Here is a 25,356-nt window from a genome sequence, read left to right on the forward strand (position 1 = left end):
AATAGGTTAGTACCACAAAATGATATAAAATGATTATGAAACATCAAAGATTGATAATATAACAGCATGGAACAATCAGGCATGGGTGATGATGAAGTAGATCGCACCGTCGCTCGGCTCCTGATGGTGCAAGCGATGGCAGCACCGCGCCCTTGCTGTTGCAGGGTGGCCACCTGGATGGCAGGGTGGTGCGGTGAAGGCGCTCGAGGGCCAGCGGCTCCGTCGGGCACAGCGACATGGTCGAACCATCCCGAGGGAGGCGCATACGCTGCGCCCGCTCCCGTGGTGGTGACGGGCGAAGGGCGGCGACTTTCCCCGAACCAAGCTTCGTTGCTAAGGCTGTGCCCGTCCACAGGAGGAGGGGGCGCAGGTGGAGTAACCCCCTCACTCGTACCTTGTGGAGTATGCCCGGCGGGGCATGGCTGATGTTGTTCTCCTCCAATGTCTCCTATTCCTATGCCGGCCGTGGGAAAGTGGTCACGGTGCCGCCTGCTCCGACCATGACCCCAACAGCGTCCATGTCCTCACATGCCTGTGCATCGCCCGCAGCATTAGGGGCTGCGGGTGGCAGGGCCTTCAAGGTGGATGGGTGAACCGAAGCACCAGATTTCTTCTTGGGCGCCATGGTCGATGGCGCCGTCGAAGGTGAGGACGGTGATGAAGATGACGCTCTTCACACGCTTTTCAGGTTCGCGTAAGCGAGCTGCCCCTACCAGGCGCGCCAAAGATGTCATGAGAAACCACAACCACCTATGGGACCATAGGGCCCCTTTGTCGGTGTCAAAACTGGCGGATCTCGGGTAGGGGGTCCCGAAGTGTGCGTCTAAGGTCGATGGTAACAGGAGACAAGGGACACGATGTTTACCCAGGTTCGGTCCGTCGCTATGGAGGTAATACCGTACGTCCTGCTTGATTGATATTGATTAATATAAGTATTACAAGAGTTGATCTACCTCGAGATTGTAATGGCTAAACCCTAGAGGTCTAGCTTGTATGGCTATGATAATGAGTCTCCTATCCGGACTAAGTCCTCCGATTTATATAGACACCGGGAGGATCTAGGGTTACATAAGATCAGTTACAAAGAAAGGAATCTACATATTCGACGCCAAGCTTGCCTTCCATGCCAAGGAGAGTCCCATCCGGACACGGGTGCAGTGTTCGGTCTTCGTATCTTCACTGCCCATCAGTTCGGCCCATGGCTAACAGGCCGGACGCCCGAGGACCCCTTGGTCCCGGACTCCCTCAGTAGCCCCCGAATGTAACGCCCCGAGTCCGATGTGCCAGGTGTCTTCCACTTATTCGTCGTCGTTGCCATGTCATTCGCTTGTGTGTTGCATCTTGTCATGTTATCATGTGCATTGCATCATCATGTTTTTCAAAACTTGCATCCGTCCGGGTTTCCCCAGTTCCATCCGTTGTCTGTTCTGAGCCCGGACACACTTGCATGGGCCCGCGGCACGTCCGAAATATTATTTTACAAGTGGCCAGAAAATGTTCTCGGAATGGGTTGAAAGTGGTCATGCGGTGTTGTTATGTTGTGAGTAGGTCGCCTGCCAAGTTTCGTCGCATTCGGAGTTCGTTTAATGCCACAACAGATAACTATAGCGGTATTATAGTCGGTCTATCGTCGGACGTTTTTGGTCTCCGGAAACTGCTGTCGGGCCTCTCTCTCTCTCTCTCTCTCTCTCTTCTCTCCTCTCAGTCCGAATTCTTCTGCACAGCCCACAAGTTCCACCTAACCCCTCCTTGCACAGTGCATCGGCCCCCTCGAGTGTGCGTCCGAAGCTACCCCGAACCCGACCCAAGCAGTCGCGACCGTTTGATCCAGATCATCCCCAAACATCGCCAAAACATCTTCATTTTCTCATTTGAACTTCCTAACTTATTTATTCTCGACCGCCCGATTTAAATTCGAGGGTCCAAATAGCCCCTAATCTAATCTCCCTGAGATATATTTTGACCAACCCTAAAATTGAGGAGAGCTGTCCCATACTCCCTAATTCCTAGCGCCGACACCACTCTTGTCTCTTCTCCCTCGGGATCCATCCAACCCACCTCATTTTCAGCACCAGGCCAACCAGACGCCCGCGCCCCCGATCCAAAAATCCTCTCCTACTCGAGCCAGTCCGCTGCACTGCGCGCCCCTGCCTCCCTTCCGGCCTTCTCCTTCTCTTCTCTCCCTCGCCGCTCTCTCTCTCACCCGGTTCCCTCTCTCTCTTGTTCTCCGCGCAGGAGCCACAGCGCCATGGAGCAGGGCCGGACCTTCCATGACATCGAGACGCTGCATACAGATTCGGCTGCCTCCGCACCGGACCTCCTTCCTCTGCTCTCTGCCCGGACCTCCCCACCGCCGGATCCATACTGCTGCAGCCGCTCCCCGATGCTGTGCCGCCGTGAGGAAACAATGGCCGCCGTGCTCTCCTCCTCCCTTCATTTCCCTTCTCGTTTTCCCTCTCACCTCCCTCTACTCTGCCTCGTCAGGAACGTGCAGCCATGGAGATTCACTGGCACTCGAGGATCCAAGCCGCTGCCGTTTGCCTTGTCGCCAACCTACCTCCTTGTTTGGATCCGGCTGATCTCCCCGCGCCCTGCTGCCTCCTCTGCATCGTGCCCTGCACCTCACATCACCAGCCGCTACCCCCTGCATCCTCTCTTCAGCGACCATAGCGCCAGCTCCCTCTTCGCCCGTTGACCACGCCTGGGTCAGCGCCGACCCGATCCAGCAAGAGAGCCGGCCTTCTTGATTCTTGGGCCATGAGCACGCATCAGGCCCAGCGCGTTCTCACCACGCCATGCCTCCAGGATCAGCTGGGCTTGGCCCAATGTGAGCACCCTTGCCAGATCCAGATTCAGCCCACATGTGTTATTTTTCCCCTGCTGTGGTTTTAGCATTATCCCAGGATTTACTATTTTGTAGAAAACCCCCTTCATGATCATGCATTTAATAACTCCACAACCGTGCATCGGTTTAAAATGATTTATATATGAAAAATACTTAGAATTTTGTGTAGATTCATATTATCCAACTTTCGTGCATGTTTAAAATATTTAAATTGTTGTTTGCTTTAATTTGCTCCAAATGCCATGGTAAAATGAATTATTTCATAACCAAATAACCGTAGCTTGGTTTTAAATAATCTTTATATGTAAATGGGGTAGAAAAATGCCTAGTTTAACTTGGTGCACTCATCTTGCACGTTTACCAACTCTAAAATATGGTTTAGAGAAGAACAATGCCAAACCTAAAATATGCACATGAAGATTTTCCGGACTTGTTGTTTGTTGTTCCGGCCTCATTTAAACTTGCCTAGATAGGTAGTTTTCATATGCGTCACCCCTTGCCATGTTTAAACAAACATTTAATATTGCTGAGTACATAAACGGGAGAGAACTAAATAAGTCATGTGGTGTTTCGTCAATATCCAACTCGTTGCATATTGAGCTCCACTTCATTTGTAGTATTGTTTGTGCACTTTGCCATGCCATGCCTCATTAAACGGGACATGCATCATACTTGGTTGTGCATCATGCCATGATTATGTGATGGTTGTTTACTATGTTGCTTGCTTCTTTCCGGGTTGCTTCACTCGTTAGCTTCGGTTTCATTCCGGAGTTGTGAGGATCCCTTCGACTACGTCCATTTGTCTTCTTCATGGACTCGTTCTTCTTCCTTGCGGGATTTCAGGCAAGATGACCATAACCTCGAAATCACTTCTATCTTTGCTTAATAGTTGTTCGCTCAATCGCTATGTCGCGCTACCTACCACTTGTTATATCATGCCTCCCATATTGCCATGACAAGCCTCTAATCCTCCTTCCTAGCAAACCGTTGTTTGGCTAAGTTACCGCTTTCGCTCAGCCCCTCTTATAGCATTGTTAGTTGCAGGTGAAGCTAAAGTTTGTTCCATGTTGGAACATGGATATGTTGGGATATCACAATATATCTTATTTACTTTAATGCATCTATATACTTGGTAAAGGGTGGACGGCTCGTCCTTGTGTCTGGTGTTTCGTTCCACTCTTGCCGCCCTAGTTTCCGTCATACCGGTGTTATGTTCCTTGATTTTGCGTTCCTTACGCGATTGGTTGTTATGGGAACCCCTTGATAGTTTGCTTTGAATAAAACGCCTCCATCAAGGCCCAACCTTGGTTTTACATTTGCCTAACAACCTATAACTTTCCCTTGGGCTTTCGCGAGCCCAAGGGTCATCTTTATTTTAAACCCCCCCCCCCCCCGGGGACAGTGCTCCTCTGAATGTTGGTCCAACCTAGAGCAACTTGCAGCGCCGCCTCGGGGAAACTTGAGGGCTGGTTTCAGGTGTACGTAGTGTTGATCCGGTGTGCCCTGAGAACGAGATATGTGCAGCTCCTATTGGGATTTGTCGGCACATCCGGGCGGTCTTGCTGGTCTTGTTTTACCATTGTCGAAAAGTCTTGTAACCGGGATTCTGAGACTGATCGGGTCTTCTTGGGAGAGGGAATATCCTTCGTTGACTGTGAGAGCTTGTGATGGGCTTAGTTGGGACACCCCTGCAGGGTTTGAACTTTTGAAATCCGTGCCCGCGGTTATGTGGCAGATAGGGATTTGTTAATGTCCGGTTGTAGAGAACTTGACACTCGACTTAATTAAAATGCATCCACCACGAGTCCGGGTAGTGAACATGGTTCTTGTGTAATGCTTCAATGTAAGTAGTTTCAGGATCACTTCTTGATCACTTCTAGCTTCACGACTGTTGCGTTGTTTCTCTTCTCCCACCTATTTGCGTATGTTAGCCACCATATTTTCTTATTGCTTGCTGCAGCTCCACCTCATTACCTATCCTACCCATAAGCTTAAATAGTCTTGATCTCGCGGGTGTGAGACTGCTGAGTCCTCGTGGCTCACAGATACTTCCAAACAGTTGTTGGTGCCGATGATACCAGTGCAGGTTACGCAACTGAGCTCAAGTGGGAGCTCGATGAACATCTTGTTCGTTGTTATGTTTCGTTTCCTGTTGATCAGTAGTGGAGCCCAGTTGGGACGATCAGGGATCTAGAATTTGGGGTTGTCTTCTTTTATTTTGGTTCTATAGTCGGACCTTTGATTGTATGTTGCATGATGTATGGATTATTTATGAATTGTGTGAAGTGGCGATTGTAAGCCAACTCTTTATCCCATTCTTATTTAGTACATGGGATGTGTGAAGATTACCCCTCTTGCGACAAGCCTACCATGTGGCTATGCCACTAAGTCGTGCCCCAACACGTGGGAGATATAGCCGCATTGTGGGTGTTACACCAAACCAGGCTCCAATGACGAGGTGTTTGGCGTGCAGACTGTCTTCGGCATTGCAAGGCGGGTTCCTTGTCCAAAGTCTTCCAAGTAATGTGTTCGGCTATCAATTCAATGCCGCACCCCTCGGCTTCTGTGCGTTTATGACCTTATCCTCCATGTGTTGGGTGAATGTGGACGGTAAGGTTATTTTTTTGCAAATAACACCCGAGAATTGCAAGAAAGAATGTCTATTTAAAGGGATTGGACTTCAGATCCTTTCGGCATCACACGGAGAAAATCCTCAGATACTGCCAGGCGAAACCATTCCAACATGGCCAACATTCCCAGATCCTCTTCCCGTTCCAACCTAGAAAGAGGCGAATGGGAGTGGTGCTCTGTGGCCCACAGCCAATTGGTGAAGCTACAAACGCAGGGATTTCTCCCTCCAGCACATCTGGTCCCTGTTCGAGCAGGACTGGCCTCCTTCAATGGCAAAACCCAGGCGGAGGATTTCCCCAATCTGTCTGCTGGAGAACGAGTGTGCTTCGTCCCCTACCTGCTGAGGGGCATGGGATTTCCAATTCACCCATTCCTCTGAGGACTTCTGGAGTACTACGGCCTCCAGCTGCATAATTTTACCCCAGCCTCTGTCCTGCATATCGCGGGTTATGTCGCTTTATGCCAACTATTCCTGGGTTGTGAGGCCCACTTCGATTTGTGGAGAAGACTGTTCTGCCTCGTCCCTCGCAATCAATGTGTGTCAATTTTTGATGTGGGAGGAGCCGAAATGTGACGCATTACCGAGACCGGATACCTGTCTAGCATGCCGAAGAAAGCTCACAAAGAGTGGCCTTCCGAATGGTTCTACATCGACGACGTTGCTATACCCGACCCCGTCCGCATGGGCCTCCCCGAGTTTTCAAATGCTCAGCTAAAGAAACACCATAGCTGGCTTCCTTGGAGTCTCGAGGAAGAGGATAGTGCAGAGATCAGCCTGCTATTGGGCAAGATTAAGATGCTTGCCTAGTCCATATTGTCAATAGCCGAGGTGATGGCGATTTCAATAACGCGGGGGGTCCAGCCACTTCAATACACAGGGCTGCCCATGTGGCATTATAACAGAGAAGACGACGACTCACGCTATGGCTGAAGGGGCCTGAAGACTCCTATCGCCCTAGCCAAAATACTGGCCGAGCTATATAATGGGGAGAAGGAGGAGTTCACCCGTCTCCAAATTCGAGACGGGTTTTCCATGTATAATCCTCCCAGCTGGGTAAGTTTCAGCTCCACTGTTTTATTCTTGTCCCTGAATCATTCTTGATAGCCAGTATCTTATCTTGCTCATAACAGGAATGGCGAAAGGCTGTCGAGGGGATCCATGACCCTACCCCTCAGCCGGTGAATCGCAACTGGGATCTAGACCCCGGATATGAGGAAGATCTGGACATATTCGTGGAGCTTGAGGATGGAATATTCTATCAGAAGAGCTATGATGGTACATATGTACCCATTATCGCCGATTACCCCGTCCTCCTTCCTGGCTCACGTGTAAGTAATCCGAAGACACCTTATCTGTCAGTGTTCTGGGAACGGGGCTCCCCAGACTTGCCTGCCTGTGGCCTGCGGCGTGGCTCAAAGGGGGCCCAGCACGGCCCGTCTTCATCGACGCAGACCCAAGACCCTCGCGAGGGGCCAAGCCTCGTGGGGCGGACGACTGGAGCTTCCGCAGGCACGGCATCATCAGGTTGGCTCGCGAGGAGGTAGAGAGATCAAGGCGGGGTACCTCACGAGGTGCCCGTGACGCAAGCCATGACGACCAAGGGCGCCAGGTGGGCGCCAGCCCGCGCAGTGTCCTCCTTTCCTCTTTGGTGCAAAGGGAGCAAGCGCAGGCGAGAGCATCAAGCAAAGGAACCCGTTTCGGTGCAACGAGACCAAGACCAGTCCAACGGCAGGGAGGAAGTCATTGTGGAGCCCAAGCCAGCGTCACCACCAGAGTCTTTGGCAGGCGAGGACTAACTTTAGTCAGGATAAGTGTACCAAATGTTCCCCTTCAAAATGGCCAATTGTTGGCGCCTTCCCGCTCAATATTTGCGAAGAGGCCCGGGGCCTTTGCCTATAAATAGGACTAGCCACCCCCAGGGTAAGGGGGATCCAGAATCGGCCAACCCAGGAACTAGCTAGGGTCACAATCGAGAAGAGAGAGAGGGAAGGGTGACTGAACTCCTCCTAGCAGTTCATCCCCACAGCCAAGAACAGACCCTCGCGAGGCTGTTCTTCCTTGTATTGCTCATCATCATTAGCCCAAGGGGCAATCCACCACACCACACACTGGAGTAGGGTGTTACACCACAATGGTGGCCCGAACCAGTATAAACCCTGTGTCTCTTGTGCTGTTCTTCCCATAGCTTAGATCTCAGCGAGGCGGAGGGGTGCAGGTAGGTAGAAGGCGAAATCTCCACGCGCACCCCAGTGTTCGAACCTCAAGGGTCTGCCGGAACCCGAAATCCGACATTTGGCGCGCTAGGTAGGGGTGCGCCGGAATCCACCTTCTACCACTTCGTGCCCCGCCGCGTCGTCATCACCATGTCCGGCGACCAGGCGGGTAACCCAGATCCATGGGCGGCGTGGCCCGCCCGCGCAGAGCCGCTCGCCTCAGGCGACCCCGTGCCCCAGGCACCTCGCGGTCCGCAGGGCGTAGCAGGCCGCGGGCGGCGCGGACAGGCTTCGACAGCTCTCACACCGAGGCAAGCGCGGTCGGCAGCAAGGGCCTCCAATCACGCTACGACCATGACTCCACACACCCGCCGGGAGCAGGCGAACTCAAGGGCCGCGCTCACGGTGGCCCGAGAGCTGCTGCAGTGCAGGCTGCTGGAGGGCGGCCGCGACGTGCTGCTAGAGCGGGTGGCAGAGCTCCTGGGCTTCGCCGCCTCTGGGGCTCACCCCTTCTGCACCCAGCTCCCGTCTCAAGCCCAGGGCGGCCCACGCGGGGGCTCCGCGCGCGCCCGCGGGCTCCAAGGCTACTCCAACACCAGCGAAGCTGTCGGCACCGGACCGGCGGCGGCGCTACCCCCGCTCCCGGTCCGCGAAGAAGAAGCACTCGATGCGACCCGCGGCCCCAGTGGACAGCCGCGCTACCACCCCACGGTGGGCGCGTCAAGCAGAGCTGCGTGGCACGCGAAGCACTACAGCATGGCCTTCGGGATGGCGGCGCCGGAAGAATATGTGCCCCTCATGATGGACCAAGGACACCCTCACCAGGGCGAACAATGATCGCTCTTCAGCCCGAGCTGGGGGGACGAGGCGCCAGAAGCTGAGCCCTTCCAGGAGCCCCGGGGCAGTCCCACTGGCCACGCTGGAGGCAACGATTATCGGGTACCGCTAATTCCTGATGAGCAAGCATACGCTAATCATGGATCGCAGGAGGTGTAGGTCGCCACAGCGAGCAGCAGCCCCGCTCCCACAGTCTCCTACCCCTCGGGAGGAGGGCGCAGGGGGCTGTAGGAGAGGGGCCAAGATCCGACATCACCACCGCGGCGTTCGGAGCAAGGTGTTCTCAGGAGGTAGGCCCTCTGCTGGGGAGGTGCCTCAGGGCCTGCCCCTGGCGGAGGACCCGTGGTCGTCGGGGGAACCGCTGGCGACCGCTCTACCCCATCGGTGGCGTCCTGGTTTCCGGTCGTCGTTGATGGCACTAGAGTGTGGCGCAAGGCAGGGCCCTCGTCTGGCCATATGAACCAAGGCCGGTTCCTGTGAAGAAGGCCCAGTGCCTGTGAAGCTCGCCGCCCCGTGACACTCTCACGTAATAATGAGTGGGGCTGTACACGCCCCGGAGTCTCAGGGGTGCCGGCCTCAGGCCCTGGGGCTCCCTCCCACGCCCAGTGGCAGCACTTAGCTCCGCGCTGGTGAGAAGACGTCCAAGACTAGATGAGGTGCCGGACGCGGCCTTTTGTCTGCTTTCGTTGCCTTTCCCTTTGGTTGTCGCTTTCCCCCGCTGGATTTAAGTTGGATTCGAATTTGAGATTTGCGTGTGTTCGGGGAAGGGGTGGTTAGTCTCGTTTGAGCAATTTCTCGCGTTTTGGTTACCACTTCGCCTCAGCTGCCTCCCCTCATGAGCCCCTCGCGAGCCGGGTCAGGCCTAGCTTGTGCGCAGCCCAGACTGTCGCCGCCGCGTCCTCTCAGGAGGGTTTTTTACTGCAGATCCTACGGATTCGATCAAGGAGCACTCGTGACACCACAACCTCCCACAGGCTACCTCGGGGCCCGCACGGGACAAAGGTAAACTAGCCGACCAGCGTGTCGCTTAAGCCAACCACTTGGCGCGGGCGCATGGGCAATGGTAAGGCAACAGGAACGATGCATGATCAGTCGGATAAATCCCCCAATGCGTCCTCAGGAGCACCACCCGAACCGTTGCTGGCGTCGCTGAACTCGCCATCACTGTCTGCGTCACCGCCAGTGGCGTCAGGGCCGTTCACCACACCGCCCTCGTCAGCAGCCACGATCACGCCATCGTTGTCTGAAGCGAAGGCCTTGACAAGAGCATCCACATTGTCTTCCACCCAGTGCGCCAGGTCGTCTCGGACGGCCTGGGGGACTGGGGCGATGGCGGCGTCGAAGTCGAAGTGGGGATCCATGTTCCGGAGATGGCTGAAGACGCGAGAAAAGGCGCGCCCGAGCAGGGCGCGGCTCCTCTACTCCACCAACCTGTTATCCCTGACCGACCGCGCCTCCAGCTGCGTCACCATGTCGGTGAAGAACTGAAGGTTGCCGACGTAGTTGACTGCGTGCGGCTCACCAACAGCCTCCTCGCAGAGGTTGCCCTAGGCTGTGTTGGCTCTCTCCCAGAGCGTGGTGAGCATGGGGCCGTGCTCATGCTCCAGGATCCGCCGCTGATGTATCTCGTCCGCATACTGGCGCGCGACGACCTGGGCCTCCTCCACCCGCTGGTGAAGAAGGAGGACCTCGGCCTGGGAGGTGGTTGACTCCCCTTGCGCTACCTCAAGCGCGGCCCGAAAAGCATCGGCCCGCCGCGTCGCATCCTCCAGCTTGGCCCTCAAGGCAGCAGTCCTACATTCAGCCTCGGCCGGGATCAACTCCAGCCTCTCCTCGAACTCCTGCTCGAGGCTCAAGCGTGCCATTGCCACCCGACGTCCGACCTCCTCCAGGACGCAGGCTTCCTGTGCAGCGACATCATCCTCCGCTTGCGTCACCAAGAGCTCCCTCGTCTCCAGGCACTCGTACTGGTGGGTACGTTCGGTGGCTTCCAGCATCAGCGCTTCCTCGCGCTTCTGGAGCTCTGCTGGGTCGCCAGAGGCCACCTTCATCGACGCGAGGGCTGCCTCGTGCAGCTCCACTTGCTCCTCCAGTGAGTGGCACCAGGCCAGGAGCTCCCGAGCCCGCTCCTTCGCCCTTGTCCTTTCGCCTCCCTGCACGGCCAAGTCCAGGCGCGCCTTGGGCCCGGGGGCTACTGTCGGCGTTCTGGGAACGGGGGTCCCCAGACTTGCCTGCCTGCGGCCTGCGGCATGGCTCAAAGGGGGCCCAGCACGACCCGTCTTCATCAACGTAGACCCAAGACCCTTGCGAAGGGCCAAGCCTCACGGGGTGGACGACACGGAGCTTCCTCAGGCACGGCCTCATCAGGCTGGCTCGCGAGGAGGCGGAGAGATCAAGGCGGGGTACCTCACGAGGTGCCCGTGACGCAAGCCATGACGACCAAGGGCGCCAGGCGGGCGCCAGCTCGTGCAGTGTCCTCCTTTCCTCTTTGGTGCAAAGGGAGCAAGCGCATGCGAGAGCATCAAGCAAAGGCACCCATTTCAGTGCAACGAGACCAAGACCAGTCCAACGGCAGGGAGGAAGTCATTGTGGAGCCCAAGCCAGCGTGACCACCAGAGTCTTTAGCAGGCGAGGACTAACTTTAGTCAGGATAAGTGTACCAGATGTTCCCCTTCAAATGGCCAATTGTTGGCGCCCTTCCCGCTCAATATTTGGGAAGAGGCCCAGGGCCTTTGCCTATAAATAGGACTAGCCACCCCCAGGGTAGGGGGGATCCAGAATCGGCCAACCCAAAAACTAGCTAGGGTTGCAATCGAGAAGAGAGAGAGGGAAGGGTGACTGAACTCCTCCTAGCAGTTCATCCCCCAGCCAAGAGCAGACCCTCGCGAGGCTATTCTTCCTTGTATTGCTCATCATCATCAGCCCAAGGGGCAATCCACCACACCACACACTGGAGTAGGGTGTTACACCACAACGGTGGCCCGAACCAGTATAAACCATGTGTCTCTTGTGCTGTTCTTCCCATAGCTTAGATCTCAGTGAGGCGTAGGGGTGCAGGTAGGTAGATGGCGAAATCTCCGCGCGCACCCCAGTGTTCGAACCTCAAGGGTCTGCCAGAACCCGAAATCCGACATTATCCAAAAGAGTTTTCTCATTCCTCCTTACCCACCGCACTATCCTGCGCTTAGAAGGGGAAGCGTTCGGCGCGCCATGCTGCCCCGGGAGCATCTCCGAAGAGAGCGTCCCCCATACCAGGCAAGCCTTTTAAGAGGAAGGCAGACGAAGATACAGCCGAGCCTTCTTCAAAGTGGTATGAATTTGCAAGTATGCACCTTTGCAGTCACATCCAACTATGACCATTCCGTGTACCCTATATAAGGAAAAAGGTGTTCCGGACTATATCCGGGGGTCCGGCTGGTCATACTTCCCGCAGCCAGGATTCAAATCCTGCCGTGAAGACGGGGGCTGATGCGGGGGTGACGCCGGACAGTCCTCCAGCCGAGGACTCAGATGATGTATCCATCACCAACTCAGAAGTGGAGAGCGCCATGAATCATCGGCGCCACAGGGCCGTTTTACGAGACCCTGGGTTTTCAGAAGAGTCATTTAATGCCTTCTGGTCAGCCGATGCATATATCCGAGCTGCTCGAAATGGGCTTAATAGTGCCAAAAAACATCATTTAAAAGATGTGCAGGTAAGTTTTTTTTGTGTGACTATGATAACCATATGCCAGTAGGCCCCGAGACTTAAAGTAGTTGAAACAACCGATTTAAGGATCAATGTACAACCAGGTGCTTATGGAAAAGAACACCCTTTTAACTCAGGAACTAGAAAAGTGTCGGAGGCAGCTGTCTGCTGCCAATGCCGAACTAGAGAAATTGAAGAAGGCATCCCCTGGTAATGTTTCCCTCCATTGAGAAATCATAATTGTACACTAATAATGCTGATCTAGTTGCTTATCTTTGTATTGGATTGTTAGACCAACTACGAGAGCAGCTGGACGCCGATAGAAGCGAAGAAAATGGAGCCAAAATACTGCTAGCAGCGGGCGAGCGTGTGTTAACAAAAGTCGTTCAGGAGAAAAAAAAGCTCCAGGATTCGAACACCAAACTGGGCGAAGAACTAAAAGATGTGCATGCTCAGCTAGCTGACTCCGTGAAGGAGAACAAAAAACTGCAAGGCGGCATATTCAGTATGTGGTCGCATTTATCTGATAATAGTTTGGCAGTAAAAGTGGGTAATATAGCTGTGATTGCAGGTATATTAACGGGCCGTCCCGAAGAGGAGGTATCCGGATCATCAAGTGATCTTCTGCAAGGGCTGTCGCAGTTGCACGAGCATGCTCAGCAGGTAATGCGAAGTGTAGCCAAGGCCTTATGGCCATCCAACTTCCCTCCAAGGAGTATGGAGAAGCTTGTAGAGGTGTTCAAGGGAGCGCGGCGGCGTATCCGACTGTGGAAGATATCGGCCTGCCGAGAGGGTGCGCGAGAAGCCTGGGCCATAATAAAAACACGATATACCAAGCTGGATCCAAATCACATGGCCCGAGTCGGACCGCTAGGGTCAAATGGGGAAGAAATTCCTGTTAGTTTAGTATATAGCCAAGTCGAGGTGGCTGCTAGATACTCCCAACAGGATTGTAAATTAGACCGCCTGTTGGACGGTATAGAGGAGGAAGTTTTTGAGTCATAAATGACTATGTACTTTCCTTCTAGCTGGATAATAAGAACAATTGTCATGGTCGACCTTTTCGCTTCGACCTCCGGACCCGAAGGTGCAGAGTGTTTCCGAATACCCTTATGGTATAGTATACCGGGGTATGCATGGGAACCAGGCGTAGGGGTCATAGTTGCTTGAACAGACAATGTGTATCCGGCTAGTTATGTTATATTAAACTATGTAAGAAACATCTTCCAGAGAGAAAAGTTCCGTTAAGGGTTCCTTTCCCTTGGTGTGCATGTGTTTAATGTGCATGTCCGAAGTGTGATTGAAAAAATCGTAGAGTAAGTAACTTATGGGGTTTCATAATTGAGTGAATGTAGAAACATCTTTAATTCGCCAACCGAATATTCCCTTAAGAATGCTAGCTTTCGGGTTCACCTAGTCTGAGGTACACATCCGGATGACCCGGTTGTAACAATCGCAGAGGTGCTCCCTTTATGCCCTAGCCGAACTAATGGGAGCGTAGGGCATAAGCACACGAGCCAGACAACCGAGCTTGGCCAAAACTTAAGTCATATCGATGCATATAGGGGTGAAGAAAAGGTACATATGGAAAAACGGATATGTGGTGAGCTTGATGCTCGAAGAATAATAGCAAGCTTCTGTACGAGAAGCCCCTAGGTATAATGAACGTACATATGTAGAGATGCACACATCAGGTAAGGACGGTCTAGCCGTACTGAAGCCGTAAGGCTAAAAAACTAAAAAAAAGATAAAAAACGAAAAGGCAGAAGAAATAACGTTAATAACAGGGGAGGAGACGAACACAGAGTTCGGCGCTAGGCATAAAATCAGCGTAGTCTGGCCGCATTCTAGGGGTTCGGCTCCAGGTGATTGTCTGACGCGCCATGCAGGCGGTATGCTTCTCCGGTGAGAACTTCGTCAATGATGAAGGGATCCTCCCACCTGGGCTTGAGTTTGTCCTTTTTCTTCTCCGGCAGGTGTAGAACGAGTTCACCAACGTTATAAGTCTTGGCCCGCACTTATCTGCTTTGATACCCGCAAGCCTGCTGTTGATAAAATGCGGAACGGGCTTTTGCGATGTCGCGCTCCTCCTACAAGGCATCTGGGCTGTCCTGCCAATCAAGCTCGACTTCTCTCTCTTCATACATGCGCACTCTAGGTGAGTCATGAATAATATCGCAACGTAACACTGCTTCTCCACCATACACCACAAAGAAAGGTGTATGTCCAGTAGTGCGGTTGGGCATGGTCCGTAGCCCCCAGAGTACGGAATCAAGTTCCTCCACCCAGTGCTTGTCTGATTCTTTCAAAGACCGCACTAGTCTAGGTTTGATGCCGCTCATAATAAGACCATTAGCCCGTTCGACTTGACCGATTGTCTGTGCATGATAAACTGAGGCATAATCAAGCTTAATGCGTAGATTAGTACACCATGTTTTCACTTCATCTGCTGTGAAATTAGAGCCATTATCGGTGATTATGCTGTGTGGGACACCATAACGGTGTACCACGCTGGATATGAAATCTATTACTGGCCCCGCTTCGGCCTTTTTGACTGGTTTGGCCTCTATCCATTTAGTGAATTTATCCACCATGACTAGCAGATACTTTCTCTTATGGCTTCCTCCTTTAAGGGGTCCAACCGTATCGAGTCCCCAGACTGCAAAAGGCCAAGTAATGGGGATTGTTTGTAAGGCAGTGGGGGGCATATAGCTTTGGTTGGCAAAGTGTTGGCATCCGAAGCAACATTGGACGAGGTCCTATGCATTTGCTCGGGCCGTCGGCCAATAAAAACCTGTACGGAAGGCCTTGCTCACAACGGCCCGAGCTGTGGCATGGTGAACGCCGAGTCCGGCATGAATTTCAGCCAAGATATGTTGCCCCTCTTCCTCGGAGATACATCGTTGAAGAACTCCGGTAGCGCTTTTCTTATGGAGATCTCCTTCATGAACCTTGTAAGCCTTCGAACGTCGGACAATGCAGCGGGCCTCGTTCTGGTCCTCAGGAAGCTCCTTCCTGCTAAGGTAGGCCAGGAAGGGTTCGGTCCATGGGGCAATGACTGCAATGATGAGATGCGCCGACGGTGTTATTTCGGTGCCTGAGCCTCCGATGACGTCGGTGTTTTCGGGATCTGGGGTTATGTTTGGATCCGGATAGGTGTTGCCGTTCTCCCCCCGCCACACCACGGATGGCTTAAAAAGCCTTTCCAAAAAAATATTAGGTGGGACGGGGTCGCGCTTAGCGCTAATACGAGCAAGAACGTCCGCCGCTTGATTACTTTCTCGAGCCACATGATGGAACTCAAGCCCCTCCAACCGGGCTGACATTTTTATGACTGCGTTACGATAAGCTGCCATCTTTGGATCTTTGGCGTCGAAGTCTCCTTTTATTTGAGATATTGCGAGGTTTGAGTCCCCGCGCACTTCTAGGCGTTGTATGCCCATGGAGACAGCCATCCGAAGACCATGCAATAAGGCCTCGTATTCGGATGCGTTATTGGAGTCTGTGTATAGTATTTGGAGTACATACTGAATGATGTCTCCAGTAGGGGACGTTAAAACGACGCCCGCTCCTAGCCCTGCCAACATTTTGGAGCCATCGAAATACATAACCCAATTGGAACATGTGCCATACTCTTTAGGGAGTTCGGCCTCTGTCCATTCGGCGACGAAGTCAGCCAGTACTTGGGTTTACTAGCTCAACATGGTTTATATGTAATGTCGAATTGGAGGAGCTCAATGGCCCATTTGGCAATCTATCCCATGGCATCGCGGTTATTTATAATGTCATTGAGTGGTACTTCAGAAGCCACCATGATCGAACACTCCTGGAAGTAGTGACGGAGCTTTCGGGATGCCATGAATACAGCGTATGCTATCTTTTTATAATGGGGGTACCTGGACTTGCATGGTGTAAGGACAGTGGATACATAGTATACTGGCTTCTGAAGCAGGAATGTATGTCAGTCCTGTTCTCGTTCAACGACGAGTACGTCGCTCACCACCTGATGTGTTGCCGATATATATAATAACATTGGTTCGCCGTTATTTGGTGCGGCCAGGATTGGATTCCTTGCAAGAAGGGTTTTTATTTCCTCCAGTCCGGTTTTTGCCGCGTCCGTCCACTCGAAGTGATCGGTTCCCCGTAAAAGGCGATAGAGTGACAGTGCCTTTTCTCCCAATCTGGAGATGAAGTGACTTAGAGCTGCCACGCAACCCGCGACTTTTCAAACTTGTTTAAGGTCTGTTGTGTAGCCAATGGCGACAAAGATTGGATTTTAGCTGATGTTGCTTCAATTCCTCTATTGGAAACGATGAAGCCCAGCAGTTTTCCACCCAGGACGCTGAAAACGCACTTTTCCGGATAGAGCTTAATGTCATACACGTGGAGGTTGTCGAAGGTGAGACGTAAATCGTCTATTAGTGTTTCGAGGTGCCTAGTTTTGATGACGACATCATCCACATAAGCTTCGACTGTTTGCTGATCTGTTTCTCCATTCATGTCTGAATCATGCGTTGGTATGTGGCGCCGGCGTTCTTGAGCCTAAAGGGCATGGTGTTGAAGCAGAATGGCCCATATGGGGTAATGAATGCTGTTGTAGCTTGATCGGAATCTTTCATTTTGATTTGATGGTATCCAGAATATGCATCCAGGAAACACATTGAGTCGTGTCCTGCGGTGGCATCAATGATTTGATCAATGCGGGGGAGAGGGAATGGATCCTTAGGGTAAGCCTTGTTGAGGTCTTTAAAATCGACGCACAACCGCCAGGATTTGTCCTTCTTTGGGACCATCACCATGTTTGCCAGCCAGTCCGGATGTTTTATTTCTCTGATGAATCTGGCCTCAATTGTCTTGGCTTGCTCCTCCCCCTTAGCTTGACGTTTGGGTTCAGAAAAGCACCGCAGTGTTTGCTTCACCGGTTTATATCCCTTTAATATACTGAGGCTATGTTAGGCCAACTCGCATGCGATTCCTGGCATATAAGAAGGGTGCCAGGCGAATATATCCCAATTCTCGTGCAGGAACTCTCATAGCGCGGCGTCAATCGTTGGGTCCAATTGTGCTCCGATGGATGTTGTCTTCTTGGGGTCCGTTGGTTGGACTTGGAATTTGACTATTTCTTCTGATGGTTTGAAGGAGGTGGATTTGGGTCATTTGTCTAGGACCACATCATCCCTGTCCACCATAGACCGCAGCGCGGCTAATTCTTCGACCGTGAGGGCTTCAGATAATGCCTCAAGGGCCAAGGCTGCGGTTTTGTTCTCGGCATGGAGTGCTATGTCTGGAGCACTAGCTAGAGTGATCATATCATTGGGCCCAGGCATCTTAAGCTTCATGTATCCGTAATGGGGTACCGCTTGGAAGCGCGTAAATGCATCTTGCCCTAAGAGGGCGTGATACCCGCTGTTGAAAGGGGCCAGTTGGAAGGTTATTTCTTCCGATCGATAATTCTCCGGCGTGCCGAATACCATGTCGAGTGTTATTTTCCTGCACACTGCGCCTCCCGACTGGGGATAATTCCTCGGAAGGTCGTGCTACTTTGCTCAATGCGGCTCCTGTCTATTTCCACTTTGTGGAGTGTATCTTCGTAGATGAGGTTTAGTCCGCTGCCGCCGTCCATAAGGACCTTGGTAAGCCGAAAGTCATCCACAATTGGACTGAGGACCAAGGCGGCTGGTGCTCGGACTGTCCTGTATTTTGGTTCGTCGCCGGCATTAAAAGTTATAGCCATGTCATTCCAAGGGTTTATTGCTACTATTTGATAGACTTCAGCGAGTCCGCGTAGTTCTATTTGACAGACTTTGATAGACTTCAAAGACCGTCGGTACTTTAGGGCAGTTGTCCTCTGGGAGGGTGTTGTTCTAAGTTATTCTTGGTGAGGATATCCTCGCTGCTCTTGGCCACTTGCCGGAGTATCCAACATGCTCTAAGGCTATGTGTTGCTACTTTATTTGGTGTTGCGTGTATTTTGCATGGCCCATCGAGCCATCCTACCGGAATGGTTGTGCGCCCCATACTGGACTTGTAATTCTTTACTACTGAACCGGGTGTGTTGCAAGGGTGCGCCCATTTTTCCTAAATGAGGGGTTCAGTGGGGACCGATGATTCCCAACGAGCTGCTTGAGTTTTCCAGGCGCTTTCCAAGTCAGCAAAGTGTAGGATGCGACGGCGGTTGATGGTGTTGAGGATTCCTTCATCCCTGTAATTGTTGCGGAACACAGAGAACGCTTCCTCGTCGTGGCAATCTTTAATCTTGTTCTTGACAAGAAGGAATCTGGCCTAGAAGTGGTGGACAGTTTCCTAAGACTGCTGCTTTTATGCTCATGAGAGCACTTGTATTCGGGTGGGTGGGTGGATTTAAATCTGAACCCTACCCTGGTTTTGGATCTAGAATCTGTAGGTCTTCCGAACGTAATAGATCAAGCTCCGAGATATTCGTCATCCGATTGTATGTTCGGAGGGCAGGATGCTTCACCTCGCGGGAAGGTGTCTGGCTCTTCGAGACCGGAGATCCGGACATAGTCCGTCCGCAATATGGAGGAAGAGTTACAGACTCGCTCCTCGACTACCGCTATCTGGTGGGTGATCGGCGGAGATTTGATTCCTCTCTGATCGGGTTTAAGCCTAATCTGATCATAGTCTGTAGTGACCCCTAGGGCGGCGATGCAATCTAGGAGCTCGTTTAAAGACGAAAGCTCTGATGGATCCATCTGCTTTGAGTGTTCCGAGTTGATACGAAGGGGGTTTTCGATGACCCGATAGGTCATCGTCGGCTTAATGACCGAACGGGCGGTCATGGTAAAGCCGCCCAGTCAGAGGGTTTGGCCTGGAGCCAGCGTTCCTTCGGTGGTGATATTATCCTTGAGAACAAGGCGAGACATCGACCTCGTTGTTCACGGCACAATGGAACTCTCAATGAAAGCACCAATGTCGGTGTCAAAATCGGCGGATCACGGGTAGGGGCCCCCGAACTGTGCGTCTAAGGTCAATGGTAACAGGAGACTAGGGACACGATGTTTACCTAGGTTCCAGCCCTCTCTATGGAGGTAATACCCTACGTCCTGCTTGATTGATATTGATGAATATGAGTACTACAAGAGTTGATCTACCTTGAGATCGTAATGGCTAAACCCTAGAGGTCTAGCTTGTATGGCTATGATAATGAGTCTCCTATCCGGACTAAGTCCTTCGGTTTATATAGACACCGGGAGGATCTAGGGTTACATAAGATCGGTTACAAAGAAAGGAATCTACATATTCAATGCCAAGCTTACCTTCCACTCCATGGAGATTCCCATCCGGACACGGGTGCAGTCTTCGTGCTTTGTATCTTCACAGCCCATCAGTGCGGCCCATGGCTAACAGGTCGGACGCCCGACGACCCCTTAGTCCCGGACTCCCTCACCCTTGCTGGTTCGGCAGGGGGAAGTCACGTTGCACAAAGAGCTGACGAGCGCGGGGCAGCACGGCAGAGATCACGTGGGCAAATTTACCCAGGTTCGCGCCGCCGTGAGGCGTAAAACCCTACTCCTGCTTTGGTGAATTGATGGTGGAATGATGGTGGTGATACGTAGTACACTTGCCCGGCAGGGGCGGTAGTGGCTAGCGTGTATGGGCGTATGTGTTATCCAACCTTCTAACCCTTTTTATGGTTGCCATGGGCCTCCTTTTATAGATTAAGGTGTCACCACAATGGCAGAGTGGTCATTATGCACTGATAAGATAGCAAACGGTGCTATCATACCTAACTCTGCAGGATGATAGGGTGCATTAAATGCACCGCTTAACATCACATCATTGGTTTCCCAGCAAGCCTTGCCGGGCTTCTATTGCCAGCTCCACACCTGCTTGCTCGACACGTAGCAGGACGGGTGTTGTTCGTAGTTACTTTCTGTAGAGAAAGTCCACCATGTGGCAAATGGCTGCCACTTAGTCACTTTGCAGCTTGACACCGCACTGATCAACGACGTGGGTCATGGTGGGGTGGTTGGTGAGGTGGTTTTGGCTTCGTGAGTCCCGGCAGGCCCTGCCAGGACGCCTTGGATGCTCTCTTCCAGGGGTGACCCCGCCCTCGCCAAGCTCGCCTACCCGGCAAGGGAGGCTTTTCTCCTGGTGGCATCTCGCATATTTGGCTTGACCTTGGTCCTCTTAAGATGCATATTGGTCCTTCAAAGATCTTGGTTTCTCGCACTCTGACTTGGGGTTGGTGTCTCAATCCTGTTTCCGGGCCTGTGCACAGTCTAGGCAAACAGACCCAGGGTTTGTTGCACTGACACATGTTCTCCTCAATGTTCTTGGAGTTCTATCCAATGTAATATTCTTTTGTGGTGTGTTTATCAAGATCTGATGAATTGTGGATTTATGATCAGATTATATATGAATCTTATTTTAGTCTTTTCTGTATTCTTATATGCATGATCAAATATATTTGTATTTCTATTCAAATTATCGGTTTGGTTTGGCCAACTAGATTGGTTCTTCTTGCAATGGGAGACGTGCTTAGTTTTGGGTTCAATCTTGCGTTGTCCTCACCCAGTGACATAGTAGGGGTAGCGAGGCACATATTGTGTTGTTGTCATCATGGGTAAAAAGATGGGGTTTTCATCATATTGCTTGAGTTTATCCCTATACAACATGTCATCTTACTTAAGGCGTTACTCCGTTCTTATGAACTTAATACTCTAGATGCATGCTGGATAGGAGTCGATGTCCGGAGTAATAGTAGTAGAGGAAGGCAAGAGTCGGTCTACTTGACACGAACATGATGCCTATATTCATGATCATTGCCTTGGATACCGTCATAACTTTGCACTTTTCTATCAACTGCTCGACAGTAATTTGTTCACCCACCGTATTATTTTCTTTCAAGAGAGAAGCCTCCAGTGAAACCTATGGCCCTAGGTCTATTTCCCATCACACATTTTCGGATCTATAAACCAAAAAAAAACCAAAAATACTTTGCTGCAACTTATTTGTTCTTACTTTGTTTTACATTTTAGTAATCTTTTGTATCTATCTCTATCAGATCTCATCGATGCAAGTGACCGTGAAGGGATCGACGACCCCTTTATCCCGTTGGGTACATGTTTCGGTGCAAGTTTGTGAAGGGATCGACAACCCCTTTGATTGTTTGTGTAGGTCCTTAGATTGGAGAATTGCGTGTACCTCCTATTGGATTGATACCTTGCATCTCAAACTGAGGGAAATACCTGTCTCTACTTTGCTACATCACCCTTTCCTCTTCAAGGAAAAAACCAACGCAAGCTCAAGAACTAGCAGATACTGAATAGGGATGGCGGGCCTTTACGAGGCCTTTGGAAAACTGGTGATGGCATGGACTTTTCCATGCTCTCTGGTGTAGCTTGGGGGATCTCAATGACCAGTGTAGTGATATGAGCTGGTGGCGTGCGCAGAATGACTTTACGTGGTGGGGTATTGGGGTGTTTCCCTTCCGAGAACTCATCCTCGGCGATTGGCATGGTAGGACCACCAATTTTGATAGGTTCAATGTGCAAAGGCAAAGACGATGATACAGGGTTCTGGTTCAGTTGGGGAAGGAATTCATCATCATTTATGTCTACATTGTTGTCATGACCAATGTCTTCAGCTGTGGTGGGGTGAACGGCAGAAATTTCTTCAGTGACATGGGCCTCTGTGGGAGTAGGCTCATCCACAACCATTCTTCGTTCTTGGTTTGAGGAAGCAAGCAAGGCAAAATATAAGGGCTTCACAAGCAATGGCTCTGGAGGAGCAGATGAGGACATTGGTGCTTGTGTGCTTCATGAAGCCCTGGAAGACTTTGTCTTTTGCTTCTTCTGGGAGGGAGCGACATCAGAAGCTTCATGGTGATTGTGCTTCTTGGCTTCACCTTCACCTTGCTTAGTCCTCTTCCTTTCAGAAGAAACTGAAGGAGCATTAGGCTTCGGACCAGCGAAGCCCTTGGGGAAGATGATCTTCGGCACTTCTTGCTGGGAAGCCTCGGCCTCATGTACTTCTGGCTTCTTCTTCTTGGCAGCAAGCTTGGTGTTGATGCCTGGGCGCCCAAGTGCCTTTCGCTTCATGGCTTCATTGTGAGCATGAACACATTTCTCGGCATAGTATTTGAGGCTCTCTCAGGAGCCCTTGGCTTTATCATGACACTTCGGAAATTATGCCTTCAGATCAGCCATCATCAATTTGAAATTCTGAAAATCAGTAACACTGAGATTTGCCACGTGCTTCTTGAAGAAAACCTTCTCATGGTCAATCTTGTTCTTCTAATCAATGACCTTCTGAGCAATGGCAACTTGTTAGTGACTTGGTAAGGGGGGTCAAACTGGGTCAACCCGGGTCAAACTCGTTGGAGTTGACCCGCGGCTCGTCACCGACAAGGCCAGAGACGACGAAGGGGCTCGGGATTTTCCCATAGTCAACCAAATCGACTGCGGCTTGGTCCTACGCGTAGCTGGGGTTCGTGCGCATCCAGCAGAGCCTATAGCTCACGCCAGGGCGGACCCAAACGACGGCGTCGATGACGTAGATGGGGGCCGGAGTTCGGGCGCACTCGGGAATGAGGCTACGGTGGCCTTGGCATTGCGTGCTTGGCTCCCACGGCACCTATGCGGCACGTTGAGCACGTAGGTGAGCTCGGTTGGAGGTTACAATGACCATGGCCACGGCGGTGAGCAGCTCAGGCAGGGGCCCGATTCGGTCATCGTCGGAAGGACGACTATGGCGACAAGATGAGCACGGGAGCGAGGGGAAGAGGCGGAGGAGCTCCCAGCGAGGCTGTCGGAGGTCTCAGCGGCTATGGGAACGTGTGGTGTGGGCACAACGGCGGAGACGATCTCCGGCGATCCGTGGAGGGAGTTGATGGAGGGACGGCGATGCTAAGCTCCTAGTGAAGCATAGCTCGACAAGGAGGAAGAGGGCGTCGTGGCCGAGATTCTTGGCACGTCAGCGGGGCATGGGGTGGCCGGTGGCTGCGGTGGTGGTAATTGGCACGCTGCGAGGCACTCGGCCATGGCGATGGAGGGAGAGGAAGAGAGCAGGGGAGTGCAGGAGCACGAGGGGAAGGACAATGGGGTTCCAGGGGTTGCATGGCGTCCATAGCGTTGTTCGGGAGGTGGTAAGTATGCAGGAGGTGGCCGGCGTGTGCCAGGGCACGGAGGGCACACACCTTGGTCCTCCTAGTGGGAGGTTGGTGGCGACCGGCAGAGGCTAGTGGGCTGGGCCTCTACTGGGCTGCGGTGGGGCGCGAGGTAAGTCCTCTCTCTCTAATCTATTTCTTTTCTATTTTCTATTTTCTTCTTTATGTTTTATAAATAAAATACCAACCAAAACACTTTGGTTAATTCTATAAACTTTTGTGAGGAATATTTGAACTATTTTCAAACCACACAACAAATTTCTGAATATTTGGAGCAACAAATATTTAATGGTAAATCTTAAACTCCAACTCAAATAACATTATGATTTAATTAAATGACCAAAATGTCCTGGAAAATATGCGACATCTCTGGTAGAGGCTTACATCTTTTTCCACAAATTTCTGAGTTCATTGAAAGAGTTAATTTGGTGCTAGGGTTTGGTCTTTGTAACGTCCTCGATGCGGCTATAGCTCCTACATGTCGATGCATGACTTAGAGGCATAACCGCATTGAAAGCAATGTCGCAAGTTAGGCAATCTTCACAACATCCCATGTAATATATAGATAATAAAAGGGGAGATACATAGTTGTCTTACACTCGCCACGTCAATCAAAGTACATAAATAGCATTACATCAACCAATCACTCATGGCCCGACTACGGCGCCAAAATAAAAGATCAACCCAACATGCGACACGGTCCCGATCGCCCCAACTGGGCACCACTACTGATCATCAGGGAAAGACACATAGTAACGGCGTGAGTCCTCGTCGAACTCCCACTTGAGCTGAAGCGCGTCATTTTGAACGGAGTCATCAGGCCCTGCATCTGGTTTGGAAGTAATCTGTGAGCCACAGGGACTCAGCAATCTCGCACCCTCACGATCAAGACTATTTAAGCTTATAGGTAAGGCAAGGTACAATATGTGGAGCTGCAGCAAGCGACTAGAATATATGGTGGCTAACCTGTTCGCAAAAGAGAGCAAGAAGAGAAGGCAAAGCGCGAACGAATAACTAGAGGGCAACCTGCGGCAAGCATTACTCCAACACCGTGTTCGCTTCCCGGACCCCGCCGAGAAGAGACCATCACGGTTACTCTCATAGTTGATTCATTTTAATTAAGTTAAGGTTCAAGTTATCTAAAACCGGACATTAACAAATTCCCATCTGCCCATGACCGCGGGCACGGCTTTCGAAAGTTCAAATCCCTGCAGGGGAGTCCCAACTTAGCCCATGACAAGCTCTCACGGTCAACGAAGGAATAGACCTTCTCCCGAGACATTCCGATCAGACTCGGTATCCCGGTTCTACAAGACACTTTGACAAGTTAAAACAAATACAGCAACACCACCCAGATGTGTCGACAAATCCTGATAGGAGCTGCATGTATCTCGTTCTCAGGGCACACCGAATGAGCAAGACGTCGGGTAGGCCAGCCCAGAGTTGCCCCTGGTAGCCCCGGACATCGCTCGGTTGGACCAACACTCAGAGGAGCACTAGCCCGGGGGGTTTAAATAAGATGACCCTCGGGCTCCGGAAACCCAAGGGAAAAGAGGCTAGGTGGAAAATGGTAAAACCAAGGTTGGGCATTGCTGGAGAAGCTTTAATCAAGGCGAACTATCAAGGGGTCCCATTATCACCCAACCGCGTAAGGAACGCAAAATCCGGGAACATAACACCGATATGACAGAAACTAGGGCGGCAAGAGTGGAACAAAACGCTAGGCGAGAGGACGAGCCTTCCACCCTTTACCAAGTATATAGATGCATTAAGATAACAAGATAATATAATGGTATCCCAACAAGTAAATAATGTTCCAACAAGGAACGGTCTCCAATCTTCGCCTGCAACTAGCAACACTATAAGAGGGGCTGAGCAAAGCGGTAACATAGCCAATCAATGGTTTGCTAGGACATGGTGGGTTAGAGGTTTGACATGGCAATTTGGGAGGCATGATAAGCAAGTGGTAGGCATCGTAGCATAGGCATAGCAAAAGAACGAGCATCTAGC

The sequence above is a fragment of the Triticum urartu genome, chromosome 4A (genome assembly GCF_056163025.1).
Source record: "Triticum urartu cultivar PI428250 chromosome 4A, HENAU_Tu73, whole genome shotgun sequence".
Taxonomy (NCBI): domain Eukaryota; kingdom Viridiplantae; phylum Streptophyta; class Magnoliopsida; order Poales; family Poaceae; genus Triticum; species Triticum urartu.